The 17,336-nt window shown below is 40.9% G+C and overlaps 1 protein-coding gene, 1 long non-coding RNA gene and 2 other non-coding genes across 5 annotated transcripts in view; 1 reads left to right on the top strand and 3 right to left on the bottom strand.

Moving 5' to 3' along the window:
* Positions 1 to 17,336, bottom strand: part of TENT4B (terminal nucleotidyltransferase 4B) — a 71,567-nt gene that overhangs the window by 18,329 nt on the left and 35,902 nt on the right. The gene's annotated exons all lie outside the window — the stretch shown is intronic.
* LOC147353191 (small nucleolar RNA U2-30) lies at positions 546 to 615 on the bottom strand. Its single transcript, XR_015146739.1, has one exon. It is a non-coding gene; the product is annotated as a small nucleolar RNA U2-30 (small nucleolar RNA).
* On the bottom strand, positions 759 to 840 carry LOC147353190 (small nucleolar RNA U2-19). Its single transcript, XR_015146732.1, has one exon. It is a non-coding gene; the product is annotated as a small nucleolar RNA U2-19 (small nucleolar RNA).
* On the top strand, positions 13,709 to 15,870 carry LOC147353189 (uncharacterized). Its single transcript, XR_015145449.1, has 3 exons — positions 13,709 to 14,051; positions 14,663 to 14,727; positions 15,569 to 15,870. It is a non-coding gene; the product is annotated as an uncharacterized LOC147353189 (long non-coding RNA).

The following is a 17,336-nucleotide window of genomic DNA, read 5'->3' as shown; positions in this document are numbered from 1 at the left end:
GCAGCAGCCAGGAGCATTTTCAGGCCGTTGGTGTCCAACGGCTGGGCCATTTGGTAAGGAATGACCGACAGCAGCGTTGTGCCTGTTCACTGTGGAACAGGAAAACTGGATTTTAAAACTCCAGGGAGTTCTGCCACTAAACCCAGAGACTCCCAGTGGAGTCAAGTCTTCCTTGACTTAACTAGGTGCCTTCCAGGTACCCTAGTATCTTCAGACTTTTTTTTTAAGCTTCTCAGCTTTTAATATATTCTCTAAGGTCATCCCCTTCGGTTTCTGAGAGACAACAGCTAAAATCATTAGTCATTAGAGAGTTTATGGCTTGCTTTACTCTTCTGCACTTTTGGTGGGGATGAGAACCACAAATAAACAACCAAACAATGGACTTCTTATCTAACTAGATCATTTGCTATGAATTATCAGTTTATTTGTGGTTTGAAAGCATATCACTGTAGAATACTTCCATTGTAACCAATGGGAAAAACCTCCTAAATTTGACTGTTAGCTACCCTACAAAGGCCCACTTACACATTTTTTTAAAAAAATTCTGAGCTCAGATCAAGTGTAGAAACCTTCATAGTTATAAAGGTCTGTAGTAAAACCTTTTAATCATTGCTCAGAACTGATCAGCTTTTCCTACACACACCCTCCCAGCCAGCTCTCACCCACCCATCACTTAAGTCCTCAGTTATCACTTTCACACACACACGCGTGCGCACACACACACACACACATACCCTTACTTTAAATTACCCTTTGCTTCTCAGAACTATAGAGATCATGCATCAGGTAGACTAAGGGGTCTTTTCTGATGCTCAGATTAGGCTATTTTCATCATGGATCCACTTCAGGAAGAGCAGATCTCAGAGAAACTTACACATTTTATAATTCAAATAACAGGCAAAAAGTGTTTAGCCCAACCTCTAGTTAATCTTTAAGTCATATGAAACTAAGTAAGAAGTCATCCTCCAAACACTACTGAGTATCTGTGTTCAAGGTATTACAAGGAAAAAAGCTAGTCACACATGATCCTTGCCCTGGGTGGTGTCCATCTAGTGATGGAAACAAATACTCATGATGTGAAGCAGTTTGTGTGTGTGATACATATACCCAACGCTGCTTCCCCACAGGCAGGGTGCAGACGAGCAGGAGTGCCTTCCTATGACAGCTTCCGGAAGTGCAAAGAGGTCGCCCTGCAGGGTGGTGAGGTCCTCGTCACCTCAAGTCACTTTCAGATGACCACAAAGCCAACAGAGGTCTTGTAAGGGATTTCTGAACTCGGCATTATTACAAGGTGGAGAAGATTCCAGAACTCCTGTTTATCACTAGGCTGTCAAGTTTCTAATTAGCACACATTAATTTGGAGGAAAGGTATGATAGTTTTATGAGACAAATCATTAAAACAAGATTACCCTACCACACTTTCAATGGCTAAATTAAAGAGCTCTCTTGGTAACTGTCACACTGCATTTGAAAACGTGGGTTATCTTCAGATAACTTCTGGTGTTGATTTCTAACATAATTTCACAGTGATATGAGAACAGACTCTATGATTTCAATACCTCAGACAGACCATGAAATTTTTGCACATTTCTTATGACCCTGGATATGTTCCAGTGTCTCCAGATTTATAGTCCACGGGAATTTGAACAGAATTTGTGTCCTGCTGTTGTGTGAAAATTGTATAAATCTTAATTATGTTGAATTGGTTCATAGTGCTTTTCAGGTGTACTATATCCTTCTACTTTTCTGTCTATTCATTCTAATAAATTGGGGGAGTTTGATATTGAAATGCCAACTAAAATATCTATTTATCTACTTTTAAAAATAATTATAATATATAGTGGAACTATATGTAATTTTTCCCTGTATTTTCCAAGTCTCCTGTAAATGTGTTATCATACTTTCATAATTAAAAAAATAATTACCGGGGGAGGGAGGGAAAGACTACCCTAACACTGTTTGCTGACGCATTCTCCTACTGAGAGACAGCTGGTATGCTAGCAGTTAACAGCTATTAAAAATAAAGCTGTTATGGAAGGAAAAAAATATCCTAAATTTTAATAATCCATGGAACTATCTTCCTATTTAGGAAAATATGATTCTACAGCTTATCTTACCTCTCTTATTTGCCTTTTCCATACTGGAAGGAGGGAAAGAGGAGTAAGCGGAAAAAGAAGGGCTGTTAAAACAAAAAACTATTTGAACAGTAAGAACCAGAGAAACCATCTCAGGCCTGCCAGGGTCATCTCCTTACCCAAGCCAAACACAAACATTCTTACCTATCTCATCTATATTTAACCGGCTTTATGTAAGATGCTTATTAAAGAACTAAGTGAGAAATCTTAGTACAATCAGGAGATAAACTTCCAATGAAAATTTTAAGATAATTTTGAGGGGCTCTTTCCCCATGGACCGCATAATTTGAATGGCATGGTACAACGTATATCCAGGTGCTTTAAAAATCCTAAAGGAACTGAGTCCCATTTCTGGAGTGCCTACTACATGCCTGGCACACTTTTGAGTGACATGATGACCTAATAAAGGCTGGAAACTGGAGAAAGTGTGCAAGTTTGCTTTCACACATTAATTATGCCTCTGGTATCAACTACACAGAGAAAACTTCAGTTTCTTCCACTTCTGGGTTAAAACTCGGTATTAGTTAAGTTAGCAAACACTGCTGTGTGGTACGCACCCAACCGTACAGTTTCTCATCTTAGAATTACAAAACACAGCTCTCCTGTGATCAGAATTCCTGAGTGACAGAAACACAGTGCCCTCTATTAGGATAGCAATGTCTTCTTAAAAGATAAAGTGAGCAGCAAAGTGGAAAAGTATATAAAAGCAATATGATAAAAAAAGTGCCTCTATATAACTGGAGAGGATGCCCCAACCCAAAATTTTTAGAAAATGAGACTCAAAATTAATTTGCTGGGGTAAAACTTAAACTCAAAAATTAATGATAACACAAAAATTTAATGGAACAAAGAAGAAATGTCAATAAAAAAATAGCTTCTGTACCCACAGACAATTTAGGTCATAAAGACATGAAAAAATCACTTTTGCTCTGAGAAGAGTTCCCCCAGAGGAGATATGCTAGCCTTTCAAAACAGTCTTCAAAGGCTCAACTTCTCTGGCTATAAAAGGGAAGAACTGCTTCACACCTTTTCAGCTGGGCAACCCAGGGTGGGGTGTGAGTCTCTTAGCAGTGCCTGCAACCTCAGAACCAAAATCAACATGGCAGTCTCCCTGATACCGCCAGGCCAAGGCGGGCAGATGACCCACTGCTGGCCCCTCTGCTCAACACTGCCCCGGCAGTTCACCCAAAATCTGTATGGGGCTAACACTGCTTCCTGGGGGACACCTGCCCAGCTTGCAATGTGCCTGAGGACAGTGTCACATCAAGGTCAAGCCATTCAGTTCCATAACTGAAGTCCTCTTTAACTGTAACCTCAGACCTATATGAAGGCACATGTCATGTGTTAGTCACTCAGTCGTGTCTGACTCTTTGTGATCCCACAGACTGTAGCCCACTGGGCTCCTCTGTCCATGGGATTCTCCAAGCAAGAGTACTGGAGTGAGTTGCTGTCTCCTTCTCCAGGGATGTTCCCAACCCAGGATTGAATCCAGGTCTCCTGCCTTGCAGGCAGATTCTTTACCATCTGAGTCCCCAGGGAACTGACCAAGTCTATTCAGTTACTGTCAATAACAAGATACTCCTCCCCTGCAAAATTTTAAGATTAATAATAAACAATTCTGACAAGGACATATGGAAAAGGCATTCACATGCTGCATGTAAAAATGTAAATCACTACAATCTAAGAGGTTGTTGTATAAGTGATAAATGATATTTATATAAATAATCTTTAAAATCCCCCATCTTTCATTAAAATCAGGATCTGGAAGAGTATTTGCACTTCCACGTTTACTGCAGCATTATTCCCAGTAGCCAAGATACGGAAACAACCCAAAAATACACTGACAGATGAACAGTCAAAGGAAACAATATGATGACATATTATTCAGCCTTAAAAAGGAAATCTTGCCGTGTGAAACACCAACAAACCTGAGAGGACATTATGCTAAGTGAAATAAGCCAATCAGAGAAAGACAAATACTGTGTGATTCCACTTACACACTCTAAAAACGGCCAAACTCACAGAAGCAGAGAATAGAATGATGGATGCCAGGGGCTGGAGTGGGGTGGGGCATGGGGAGTTGTTCAATGGATATAGTTTCAGTCGAACAGGATGAATCAGGTCCTAGAGATATACTGTATAACACAGTGTCTACAGTTAACAATACTGGGTTGTGCACTTAAAAATCTGTTCAGATCAGATCAGTCGCTCAGTCGTGTCCGACTCTTTGCGACCCCATGAATCACAGCACTCCAGGCCTCCCTGTCCATCAGCAACTCCCGGAGTTCACTCAGACTCACCTCCATCGAGTCAGTGATGCCATCCAGCCATCTCATCCTCTGTCGTCCCCTTCTCCTCCTGCCCTCAATCCCTCCCAGCATCAGAGTCTTTTGCAATGAGTCAACTCTTCACATGAGGTGGCCAAAGTACTGGAGTTTCAGCTTTAGCATCATTCCTTCCAAAGAAATCCCAGGGCTGATCTCCTTCAGAATGGACTGGTTGGATCTCCTTGCAGTCCAAAGGATTCTCAAGAGTCTTCTCCAACACCACAGTTCAAAAGCATCAATTCTTCGGCGCTCAGCCTTCTTCACAGTCCAACTCTCACATTCATACATGACCACAGGAAAAACCATAGCCTTGACTAGACAAACCTCTGTTGGCAAAGTAATGTCTCTGCTTTTGACTATGCTATCTAAGTTGGTCATAAATCTGTTAGGAGGGTAGATTTCAGGGTATTCTTACCACAAGCAAGTGAGGGGACACAAGGAACTTTTGGAGCTGATGGATATATCTACTGCATGGATGGATGCATGCATGTTCAGTCATGTCTGACTCTTTGCAACCCCATGGACTGTAGCCTGCCAGTCTCCTCTGTCCCTGGGATTTTCCAGGCAAGAACACTGGAGTGAGTTGCCATTTCCTCCTCCCAGGGAATCTTCCCAACCCAGGTATCAGACCCATGTCTCCTGCATTGCAGATGGATTCTTCACCACTGTACCACCTGGGAAGCCCAAATATCTACTGCCTTGGACATATCACCACCCTGGTTTCATGGGAGTAAACATACATCCAAACTCATCAATTTGAATATCTGCATTAAGTATGTGCAGCTTTTTGCAAAGCTGTTTAAAAACAAATCCCCCTTTTTTAATCCTCCAAGAATATTTCCATAAGGGAACAAGGATATTCACCACAGCATGATCTGGAATACTAACTAATTTAGAAACAGCCTCAATGTCCATCAGTGGGGTCCAATTACATAATCATAGGAACACTCATTGACCTTCTCTTGAATTATAGCCAATAATCCATTAAAAAGAATGGAGAAGAGCTGTTTGATTCGACAGAGAAAGACCTAAGATTTGTTATGTTTAAAAGAAAGGATCCCTTTCATGTACATTAAAAAAGACACACACATACGCAAACACACAAGAGAAAGTCACAACACGTTTCTATTTGCATTACAAGTTTTCTGGAAGGAGAACTGTTATCAGTGATCACCTTAGGGACAGGGCATGGTGGGCGAGTTAGGGAGACCTTTAGTTTTTATTTCATATCACTGTGTATAATTTTATAATTTTTTTAAACCACCAGCGAGTATTTGTTTGTTGTCTGCTTTTCTAACAGGAATCATTATTATCTTTTTGGAGAGATTATAGTCATTTGCGTCTTCTTTAAATTTTTGCATGTGAAAATACACACGTGTGCATGCATGTGTATTTCCCCCAACCTCCACCTCATAGAACAGGGTCCACATACCATACTGTTTATGATTATCAAACCTGATAAGCGAACTTTGGGGTAGAGACTCACTTTGTTTAAAGTGACCCCGGTTTGATTCCAGGGTTGGGAAGATCCTCTGGAGAAGGGATAAGCTACCCACTCCAGTATTCTTGGTTTTCCTGGTGACCCGGCTGGTAAAGAATCTGCCTGCAATGCAGCAGACCTGGGTTCAATTCCTGGGTTGGGAAGATCCCGTGGAGAAGGGAACAGTAACCCACTCCAGTATTCTGGCCTGGAGAACTCCACGGACTTATACTCCATGGGGTCGCAAAGAGTTGGACACAGCTGAGTGACTTTCACACAGTTCACATACACTGATGTATACAGTCTATCTTTTAAAACGCATATATATTAAGTATGCATTTTTATAACAAGGAAAAATATCATTAAAGAAAACTAACACCTGAAGGCAAAAGACTCGTTATTCTAATAATCTAGCTTTGCAGACCAAAAGGTCACAAACCAGGCGCCTGGAAGGTATGAACAGAAAGGGGCCCCAGAGCAGGCACGCAGCAACAGACACAGGACACATCTGGGAAGCTACTGCTCGCGTGATGCGACGCAGTGAGTGTAGCACTAAGTTTCTCTTGGTTTCTCATCTATTCTAGGGACTTAAATGTGTGTGTACATGCAAGAGCAATTTCAGGAAGAATGCATGCTCGCAGTAGTTCCCTCTGGGGCATGGAACTGAGGTCTGAGGTGCAGGGATTTATGAGGTGCACTATGTGATGTTTTCCAAATGCAAGTAGGAACCAAAAGAGGTGAGTAACAGCAAGCCCTAGGGTGATGCCTACAGCAGTCTCAGTGACATCTTCAGGAGGCTCTAAAATTTGATTTTTACAAAGAAATTGTCCTCGTAGCTCAGTCAGTAAAGAGTCTGCCTGCAATGCAGGAGACCTGGGTTCGATTTCTGGGTTGGGAAGATCTCCTGGAGAAGGAAACGGCAACCCACTCCATGATTCTTGCCTGAAGAATCCCATGGACAGAGGAGCCTGCCAGGCTACAGTCTTTGGGGTCACAATAGTCGAACACAACTGAGTGACTAAGTACACACACAAAGAAATTGTCACACACACACACACACACACATACCCATTCTGTATTTCCAGCTGCCAGCTAGACTCGTCTACATAGATGTCACCTCAAACTCAGTAAGTTCAAAATGAAACTCCTTGTCTTTTTGCAAAACCTAATCTTCCTTCTTGGACTTTCCTCCCTGCGTTAGTTACTGTTTCCCTGAAATGGAAACTAAGCTGATCTCGCTGCCCCGAGCTTCTCCCTTCTCTGGGCCATCTTCCACGTGATCACTCTTCCTCAAGCTATCTGTATCACTTCCTGATGCCTCTTCTCCCCAGTACAGCCACAAGGCACTGTGCTGGAACATGCCAGATCTCTGCAAGAGCCCCACCCTTGCACAGGCAGGCCCTGCGCCTGGAGTACCTTCTTACTCAGCCTCTGAGAAGCTCAGCTGGCACCTCCTTGGTCAAGTTGCCAAAAGCATTACTTTAGCTCCTCCTCAGTGCTCCTGACCACTCTAGTCCTGGTCCTACCTCCTGTCCAGCTGTCAGCCCCAATGAGTTCACAGTGAATCCCTGGCTCACAGGCCTCCCTGCTGACTCAACTCTCCGATTCAACTCTGTGTCGCCAGAGCTGCAGCACAGAGAATCGCTTCTGGAAAAAGGGACCTCAGATGACGTATGTACATCCAACCATGATCATGCCCACATGTCACAGAAGGGATATTATACACCTTAAAATAAGCTCAGGACCAGGATCCAAGGAAATAGACATTCACACAGTGGAAAATGACAGAACCAGAAAGAAGGGCAATTTGGCCCCCAAAATACGGACGTAGAGTCAGAGAGGGTAACTCCACTTCTCAGAACGTAGCCTAAGGAAATAAGTCTGCATGTACAGAGCGATATGGCTATCAGAAAATATCCACAATGAGCATGGAGTTTTTTTTTTTAAAAAGCTGAAGTTTTGAAATATTTCAAGGAAGATCACCAGTATCAGAGTGAAAAAGAAAAAGCCCTTGAACTCTTCTTTATGTAGAAAAGTATTCACACCCCAAATAATTCTCACTATAAACTAAGATTAAAAAAAGGGGGGGGAGAAAGAAAATATGGATGACAACATAAAATCATTTAAAATACACACTTCAGGTTTGCAAACTTCATAGGCATTTAAAACTGTTATTCATAGTTGAAGACTGTGCTATTTGCTATGTCAGCTCCTCCTTGGTTAGGACATGGGAGTAAAACTGCAGAGAATGGAACTAAATTATAAAGTTTTCCTTTCTTTCTTCTTTTAAGAGGTGTTCAGACCTGCTTTCCTAGAAATTAGAGCATTCCTTTTAAATGTCATCATCTGTTGCTGCTCTCAATTTTGGGATCACAGTTTTATTAGGCCAGTGTTTCAGAAGGATGGTTTTCCTCTGATTTCCTGTTCCTTCCCTTTTTACTGCTATGAAGAGAGAATGAAAACCATCTGCTTCCTCTAAGCCTCTTAACTTTTGCCACACAACCCTGCTACTACTTTCGAGCAAGTATAAAGACAAAGAAAAGGGAGGCAAGAAGAAAGAAACGACTACCTGAGAGTTGCTTTATTTAATCCTAGGCATTCATTCTTCCCTCTATCAGTAAAAATTCTCAACTCCCTCCGCCACTCTGAGTAGGATCTAACCAAATCTGGATAAAGTTGGGTAGCTCAAAGAATAGTTGATAGTATTTCCCAATTAAGGATAAATTACCTTGAAATAAAAGCTCAGTTATCAGATTTATCCCTCAAATGAAAGGTACTCAAATATCTGAAGAGTTTAAAAAAAAAAAAAAAAGAGGCTGAATCTTTCTTTTTCCACAGGTTAAAATGTCAACAAGAATAGTTCATTCTACAGAAGTTTGTTATATTTTTAAATATAACAATGACATGTAGATGTGTTTAATCCATACAATTCTAATACAAAAATATTTATTTTTTATTTTTCATTTATTTATTTATTTCTAGTTGATATTTAAGAACAGACACATACACATACACAGAAGCCGCTCAGTCATGTCCAACTCTTTGCGACCCCATGGATTGTAGCCCACCAGGCTCCTCGGTCCATGGGATTTTCCAGACATGAATACTGGAGTGGGTTGCCGTTTCCTTCTTCAACACTGCTGTATAAATACATGAGCGCTTGCAGTGTCTCCTGCTGTGTTAAACTACTGGTAAAACAGGCACAGAACCAACAACGGCTTTTATAATTTACCCTTTTTTTTCCTCTGTACTGTTGAGATCTTTTGGGGTAAGTCCTGGCACTGCTTACAAAATTTTTTTGAGCTTAAGTGAAAAAATAAAGACAAACTGATTCACAAAGAGTTCATTTACACCAAAAACATAATGTTTATAAACCTAGGTTGACTTTCAAGTTCCCATATTCTTTCAAATTTAAGAACAACAAAATAAACTCTGAAATAAATAAGGAAGTTTACAGTGGTTTGTAAAGCACACGCCAGGGGGTACACTTAAAAACCACCTATAGCTCTACCCCAAAAAAGCAGCAAACACAGCTGGTGGTGACTATGTGCCAGACACAAACACTCACCAAATACCTGCTGCAAACTATTTTACTCCACACACCACTTTAAAGTCAGTGGAAAAACAAAGTGACTATACCATGGCCACTGCACATGTCATCTGATACTATAAAAATCTATTTGTAATGACTGTATATAAATACAACATATAAATACAGACAAGCCTCATTTTATTACGCTTTGTAGATATTGTATTTTTTTACATATTGAAGGTCTGTAGCAACCATGTAGTCAAATGATGGTTAGCGGTTTTTAGCAATAAAGTATTTCTTAATTAAGGTTATGTACATTATTTGTTTAGACCTAATGCTATTGCACACTTAACAGACTACAGAATAGTAAAAAGATAGCTTTTATGTGCATTGGAAAACCAAAAAATCTGTGTGACTTGCTTTATTGCAATCTGCTCTTTATCGTGGTGGTCTGGAACCAAACCTGCATTATGCCCAAGGTATCCCTGTGTACCTAACTTATTCTGCCAATCCCTTATCACTAAACGTTTAAGCTGCTTCCAGTTTTTCGCTACTATAACTCACATTATAACGCTGTCTTTGTACATAAACCTGTAATCAACTAATTTCTCTCTTAGAATAAATTCTTAACAAGTGGAAGCCTTTTGTGAAAGGCATGAACAGTTAACACTTGTGAAGGTTTCTCCCCAAACACTCTCCACCAGAATGGGAGATGATAAGGTCTCCCACAGAAATGCACGACAGTCCCTCCCCAACCTCCACACCAATGGAGACTGTTGTGTTTTTATTCTTTGATTCCTATTGTTGTTGTTCAGTCACTCAGTGTCCGACTCTGCGACCCCAGGGACTTCAGCACGCCAGACTATTCCTATTAAGGTTAGGAATTTTCTCAATGCTTATTGGATATTTGTATTCTTTTTCAACTCATTTCAACAAACTATTAGGTGAAACTAACAAAGCAGTTTAAACACCATGTTGTTGTTCAGTCGCTAAGCGTGTCTGACTTTTTGCAACCCAGGGATTGAACCCACGTCCACTGCACAAGCAGGCAGGTTCTTCACCACTGAGCCACCTGGCAAGTCCACTTAAAGAACACAGGCTGGGGTCAAACCTCTGCGTTCCCACTGACAGGTATGCCCGGGTAGGTGCTCTACCTCTCCCGGTCGCCCCTTTTTCACCTGCAAACTGTGGACAGTAATACTAATACTATCATCTTAAGAGTTTCTACAGAGATTAAACAAGAATATGGAAAGGGCTTGGCATAGGGTTTACTGCTTACTTTGCACACAGTAAACCTCAATAAACACTGGCTACTTATTAAACGGACTTTCCTGGTGGCTCAGTTGTAAAGAATCTGCCTGAAGGAGACACCAGTTTGATCCCTGGGTTGGGAAGATTCCCTGGAAATGGCAACCCACTCCAATATTCTTGCCTAGAGAATCCCATGGACAGAGGAGCCTGGTGGGCTATATAGTCCATGAGGTCACAAAGAGTCGGAGTCAACTTAGTGATTAAACGACAAAAACAATTTAATAAACACCTGAAGTATGAGGCACTGAATAAGGTGATAAGATACTCCACTGAACAAGACCGACATGGTCCTTGCCATCATGAAGCTTACAGTCTACTGGGAATTAATTTTAAAAATAAACTTTTAATTGGATCTTTATGTTGGATCTGTCTTATCTTCTTATTGGTTCATTAGCATTCTTTATACATTATGGCTATTAACCTTCTGAAATAGATAGCAAATAACTCTTTCTGATTAGTCTTCCATTTTGCAAAGCTTTTTTAATGTGTATAAAAACTTTTTAAAAAACAGATTTACACCTATGAGTCTCTGCCTGAAGAGAACAGCTAAGGCAAATAAATATAACAAGAAAAGGCAGGGCTCACTAGTGGTGAAGGTGCCAACAGGAAAGCCCATGTCCCACAGACAGGAAGCAGCAGCTACTCGGGGCTGGCCAGCGGCTGCCACTCGGCAATGTGAGTCCAGCACTGCCTGGAAGTGAAAATACTGGAAATATTTCAAAAATACTTCCCATTTTTTAAGATAAGCCAGAAATCCGGACTACTAGGCAAAATTTTAATTTTAAAATTTGGACACAATTTTTACAAGATAAACCAAAGAGTGTAGGGAAAACATAACATGTGTGCAGGTCTGATCTAGCCGTTAGGTCATCAGTCTGCAATCTCTGCTTTTAAGTCTCCCTTTTCTGTGTATTCAAAAGGCTTTTTTACTTTGAGATTAGAAAACTACTCAACTATCAAGAGAATGAGCAAACGAGCCACAGACTTGGAACAAAGATTTGCAAAACACATAATCTGAGAAAGCAGCGGTCCCCAAACTTTTTGGCACCAGGGACTGGTTCCATGGAAGACGATTTTTCCATGGAGGTGTGTGTGGTCGGGTGGTGGGATAGGATGGTTCAGGCTGTAATGACAACAATGGGAAGGCAGATGAGGCTTCTACTTCCAGACCCGTCGCTCACCTTCGGCAGTGCAGCCTGGTTCCTAACAGGCCCTGGACCACAACTTAACCACCGCCTGGGGGTTGGGGACCCCTGTGATAAAAGGTTGATATCCAAAATATACAAAGAACTCTTAAAACTCAATAGTAAGAAAACAAAAAACCCAACTTAAAAATGGGCAAAGACTTGAGCAGATACCTCACCAAAAACAAAATCAAACTTCCAGAGATGATGAATAAGCACATGAAAAGATACTTGACATAATGTGCCATTAGGGAACTGCAAATTAAAACAACAGTGAGACACCACTGCTCATCTACTAGAATGGCCTAAATCCAAAACCCTGACAATACCAAATGCTCCAAGGACACGCAGCAGCAAAACTCTCATCACTGCTGTGGGATGCAAAATGGCACAGCCCCTCTGGAAGACAGTTTGGCAGTTTTAACATATGATCCAGCAAGCACACTCCTTGGTATTAATCTGAATGAGCTAAAAACTTAGGTCCACACTAAAACTTGCATATAGATGTTTATAGCAGCTTCATTCATAACTGTCAAAACTTGGAAGCAACCAAGATGCCTTTCAGTAAGTAACGAGATAGACCGGTACATCTAGACAACGAATATAATTCAATACTAAAAAGAAATGAGCGATCAAAGCCATGAAAAGGCACAGAGGTAACTGCATATTTCCCAGTGAAAGAAGTCAATCTGAAAGGGCTACACACTTTTCAATTCTATTTACTTTTTAAACGTATTTCCGGCTGGGTCTTCATTGCTGCACGGGCTTTTCTCTAGTTGCAGAGACGTGGTTGGGGTGGGGGGGGACAGGGCGGGGTGCTCCCCTCCAGTTGCTGGGCTCCGGCTTCTCATTGCAATGTCTTCTCTTGCAGAGTGGGGGCGCTAGGGCGTGTGGGCCCAGTGGCTGCGGCTCTCAGGCTCTAGAGCACAGGCTCGGCAGTCATGGCCCACGGGCTTAGCTGTTTCGCCCCCTGTGGGATCTTTCTGCATCAGGGATCAAACCCGTGTCTCCTGCATTGGCAGGCTGATTATTTACCACTGAGCCACCAGAGAAGCCCTGAAAAGGCTACATACTGTAGGACTCTAGCTATCTGACATTCTGGAAAAGGCAAAACTAGGGAGAGAGTTGGATAATTGGCTGCCAGAGGCTGAGGGGAGGGAGGGATGACAGGCAGAGCACAGAAGATTTTTAGGACAAACTGTTCTGAATGATGTAATAGCGGACACAAGTCTTTATACATTTAACCAAATTCATTAAGTGGACAACACCAAAAGTAAACGTTAATGTAAACTATGGACTTCGGATGATTAATTCACTGATTTCAATAAATGTACGGCCCTGGTGGAAAATGGGAATTAATTTATGTATTCTCCACCAAATTGTAATGTGAACCTAAAACTCCTCAAAAAAATAAAGTTTACTTTAAAAATTCTGACTATATTTCTAGTTATTTAATTTTTTCCTTTTTCCAAATTAACTACCATTTATTCATTTAGAATTTAACTGAACACAGTGAAAGACAAGGATATAACTTTTTCCCCAAACAGTTAATCAAGTATCCAGTGCCCTTTATTAAATATGCCATCCTGTTTGTTAACAACACTTGCTGCCCCAGTCTGCCCAATGGCCTGTCCCCTGCTTCCCTCTCAGTAATTCTTCTAACCTACCCAGTTCCCTTGTGGAGCAACTCCTCTCCCAGTGTTCCTACGATTCTGATGAGACCGCACAGCAGGGCCAGTGGAGTTCTGGGGAGGAGCAGGCATGGGTGACCCTACGAGTGCAGCCTCCGACAGACATGGCCCGGGGTGGGCACGTGACCCCAGCGCGCTACGTGATGTCCTTCCTTAGGACTTTACATGCTGACTCTAAGGAAGGTCACTTTCTTCTTTGACCTTGAGCTCTGAAAATAGAAGCCCGGAATCAACAACAGCCACACCTCCTTTTCCTCTAGCTGCAAAAAGGAAGCCCAGCAGCAAAAGAAGAGAATGGCGCCAACTCTGAGAAAGAAGCAAAGTCAGGGAGAGACAGGGCGTTTTAGCCTCTGGAACAACTGAAGCAAATGCCACCCCACGGGTATCCCAGGTACTTGACAAAGCAAGTGTCTTGCTTGGTTTCTGCTTAAACCAAGATGGTTCATTTTCTTTCCCTTGCACTTGAAAAAAATCCTGATTTACACACATTAAGCCTTTGATAATGTATTAAATTCATGCACAGTTGGGTCAGGTCTTAGGCTTTCTTTTCAGATCTACTGCTATTTCTGCCTTTTCTAGGGCCCAGGTTACACTTTAAAATTTGTGTATAAATCAACAAACAATAGTACCAAACTACTCCTCCCCAAACTCATGCACAGTTTTCAATACCACAGTTTTCTCGGCTATTCTTATCTGTTTATTCTTTCAGCAACTCTTCAGAATCACTTTCACAAGTTACTCTTTCCCCTCTGAAAAAATTCTTTGGGATTTATATTTGAATTACATTAATTAACAAATTAATGAGTTGAATTAACATCTTCAAGTCTGTTATGCCACCCACCATAATGTTTTTAAATTTTTTTCACATTTCTAGATGTGTTTTAAATAATTTTAGAGGTTTTGATGCTGTAATGAGTGAAATCTTTTTTCCTTTTTAAAATTATATTTTCTGACAGTTCTATAGAAAAGCTAATGATTTTTATATGTTTATTTTCTAACCAGCCAATTTTCTAGCCCAACTGCATGGGGGAAAACTACCAAGATAAGACCAAATAACACGGGTAAAGGCAAGTATCAGTGTCTTGCTCCTGATTCAACAGGAAATGTTTCTATGTTGTACACTGGTTTGAAAGTGCCAGTCTTCCTCAGGTTATGGAAGTGTCTGCATACTCCTAGTTTACTCAAGTTGTACTCTTTTTAACAAATTTTATCAAAGTCCTCCCTCAAAGTATGTTATAGTTTTTGCCAGAATAAACCAACATGGTAGCGTCTTCCTTTCAAGATAACAATAATAATGATGGATAGTGATTAAAGGAAAAGCTACTGCAACTCTAGCTTCCTGCCAAACAAATTTCACAAACAAGCCACTAATATTACAGTAACAACAACAATATTTAAAGTCAAACAGAAAGCCACTATCCTGATAAATCAACCCCTCCATATTCCTAACCTGGTAACTTTCTTAATCCAATAAACATCAAACAAAATAGAAACAATAAACCTGATACTTTCATTGAGCAGTCAATCAGCAGATCACAAGAAGTCATATTTTCAGGGTATACATAAAATTTTAAATGTTGATTGTAAAAATTATCTGAGCCTGGTTCATCATGCTAAATCTCTTAAACCAAATAAATTTTAAACACACATGTTTGAGGGGCTTACTTACTGGCTCAGGATCTGCCTGCCAGTGCAGGAGATGTGGGTTCAATCCCTGGGTCAGGAAGATCCCCTGGAGGAGGAAATGGCAACCCACCCCAGTATTGTTGCCTGGGAAATCCTATGGGTAGAGGAGCTTGGCGGACTACAGTCCACAGAGTTGCAAAAGAGTCGGACACAACTTGGCAACTAAATAACATGTGTTTGAACTGTGCAGGTCCACTTATACACAGATTTCTTTTTCGACAGTAAAGACTGCAGCACTAAAGGATCCGTGTTGGTTGAGACTGTGGATATGGAGGAACTGCAGACACTGATGAACTGTAGACTCAGAGGCCGACTATGTCATACATGGATTCTGGACTGCAGAGAGTCAGTATCTCTAAGCTTCATGCTATTCAAAGGTCAACTTACATAGGTCTCATTTACCATCTACCTTCTCTTAAAAGATGAAGAAGTTACTAGCAGTCACATCTACCTACGAAGTACTATTAAGTTCTTCTACACTATTTCTTCTACTCCAAAGTAAAGCCTGATGATTACTATTTCAAGACTATTTCTAATACGTCTGTTCTTGGCGATATAGCATTGATCATAACAACGCTTCTTCATCGACTTGTAAGTCAACTTGTAAAGACTGTCACTAAATTCATCCTTAATTCCTGAAAATAATTTAAAAAATTTAAGACCTATGAGCAATATAAAAAGATCTTGATAACCTACCAATCTATATATATTTATACATAAATTTTTGGAAGACTGTGAACACTTTGGTAATTTTAAAGAGACACTAACAATAATAAAACAATACTTCTTCACTAACAGAAGTGAAACATATAAGCACTGCCGAACTTTCCTCTCTACATACTAAAACTTTAATAATGATGAAAAATACGCTGCATCACTATGACTGAAACCCTTTCCTATGTTTTCCTAACTCTGGGCCATCAGTGCGCACCGGTAGCTATTCAGCATCAATCAGAGTAGCTTGGGGTCTAAATGTGGGCCCTGCTGCTTTGCTACCAGTTCATTCTTACCATGACATTCTGACTACCATCCCTTTTCTCTTTTAGCTTCCATTATAATTAATACAGATATTAAAGGAAAGTAAACTCACAGAGAGCTTTAGGGTTTCTCCAAAGAATCAAGTACCCAGTTCTTGCACTAGGCTTTCAAACTGATATTGATGGGACGGGATCTCCTCATTTTAACACACCATCAGGATCACAGAGCTAAAATTACTCTCAAATCCCAGCTAAGACATTTCTAACTGAATAATCTTTTATTGGAAGCTACCAACTTCCCTCAGTCTCAGTTCCCACATCTATAAAACAGGGACGTGAATGCCCACTCAGCAGCTCGGTCAGGCTCCAGTCTGCAGTGGTACCCCAATCTGGCACTTAGTATATACTTTATATTTCCTATTGACTCAGGCTTTGGGTCTTCATGAGCTCATACATATACAAAGACAGTAAGAGGGTATGACTAGTCTCTTTGTAAGACAGTTCCACCAAAACAGAACAGTCATTTAACATAGCAGCCATCCGCCCACCACCACCCCCCCACCGCCCCACTTTATCTTTTCAGACTACCCTTCACTCTTCTTCCTCATTATCTGCTTTTCCACAAAGACTTATGAAAGGTGATAATGTGCCAACCACTGTGCCAGATGTTGGTTCAATCACTTAACCTTTGTTATAACAGACACATATTAATAAATTGCATTTGAGATTTTCAGATCTGTTACTCTGAGCTTACTACTCCTCTCCAGCAGTCTGACTCCCTTAGCTCTAGGCCCTTGCCCTGGACCAAAAAGCTATCTCCAAAATATTTCCACAAATAATTCAAGTATCACACAAGTTCCACACTACCTCTAATATCCACTTACTGCTCTACACAGAGGTCAACAAACCACACCCACAGTTCAAACCCAGTCCACTTCCTGTTTGTGTACAGCCCACAAGATAAGAATGCTTTTACATTTTTAAATCGTTGAAATCAAAAGAAGAATAACATT

This window comes from Bos grunniens, chromosome 18, assembly GCF_055505025.1.
Source record: "Bos grunniens cultivar Pamir isolate PY7600 chromosome 18, Bosgru_T2T1.0, whole genome shotgun sequence".
Lineage (NCBI taxonomy): Eukaryota > Metazoa > Chordata > Mammalia > Artiodactyla > Bovidae > Bos > Bos grunniens.
Note: the sequence above shows the minus strand (reverse complement) of the source record. Positions and strands in the feature narration are given on the sequence as shown.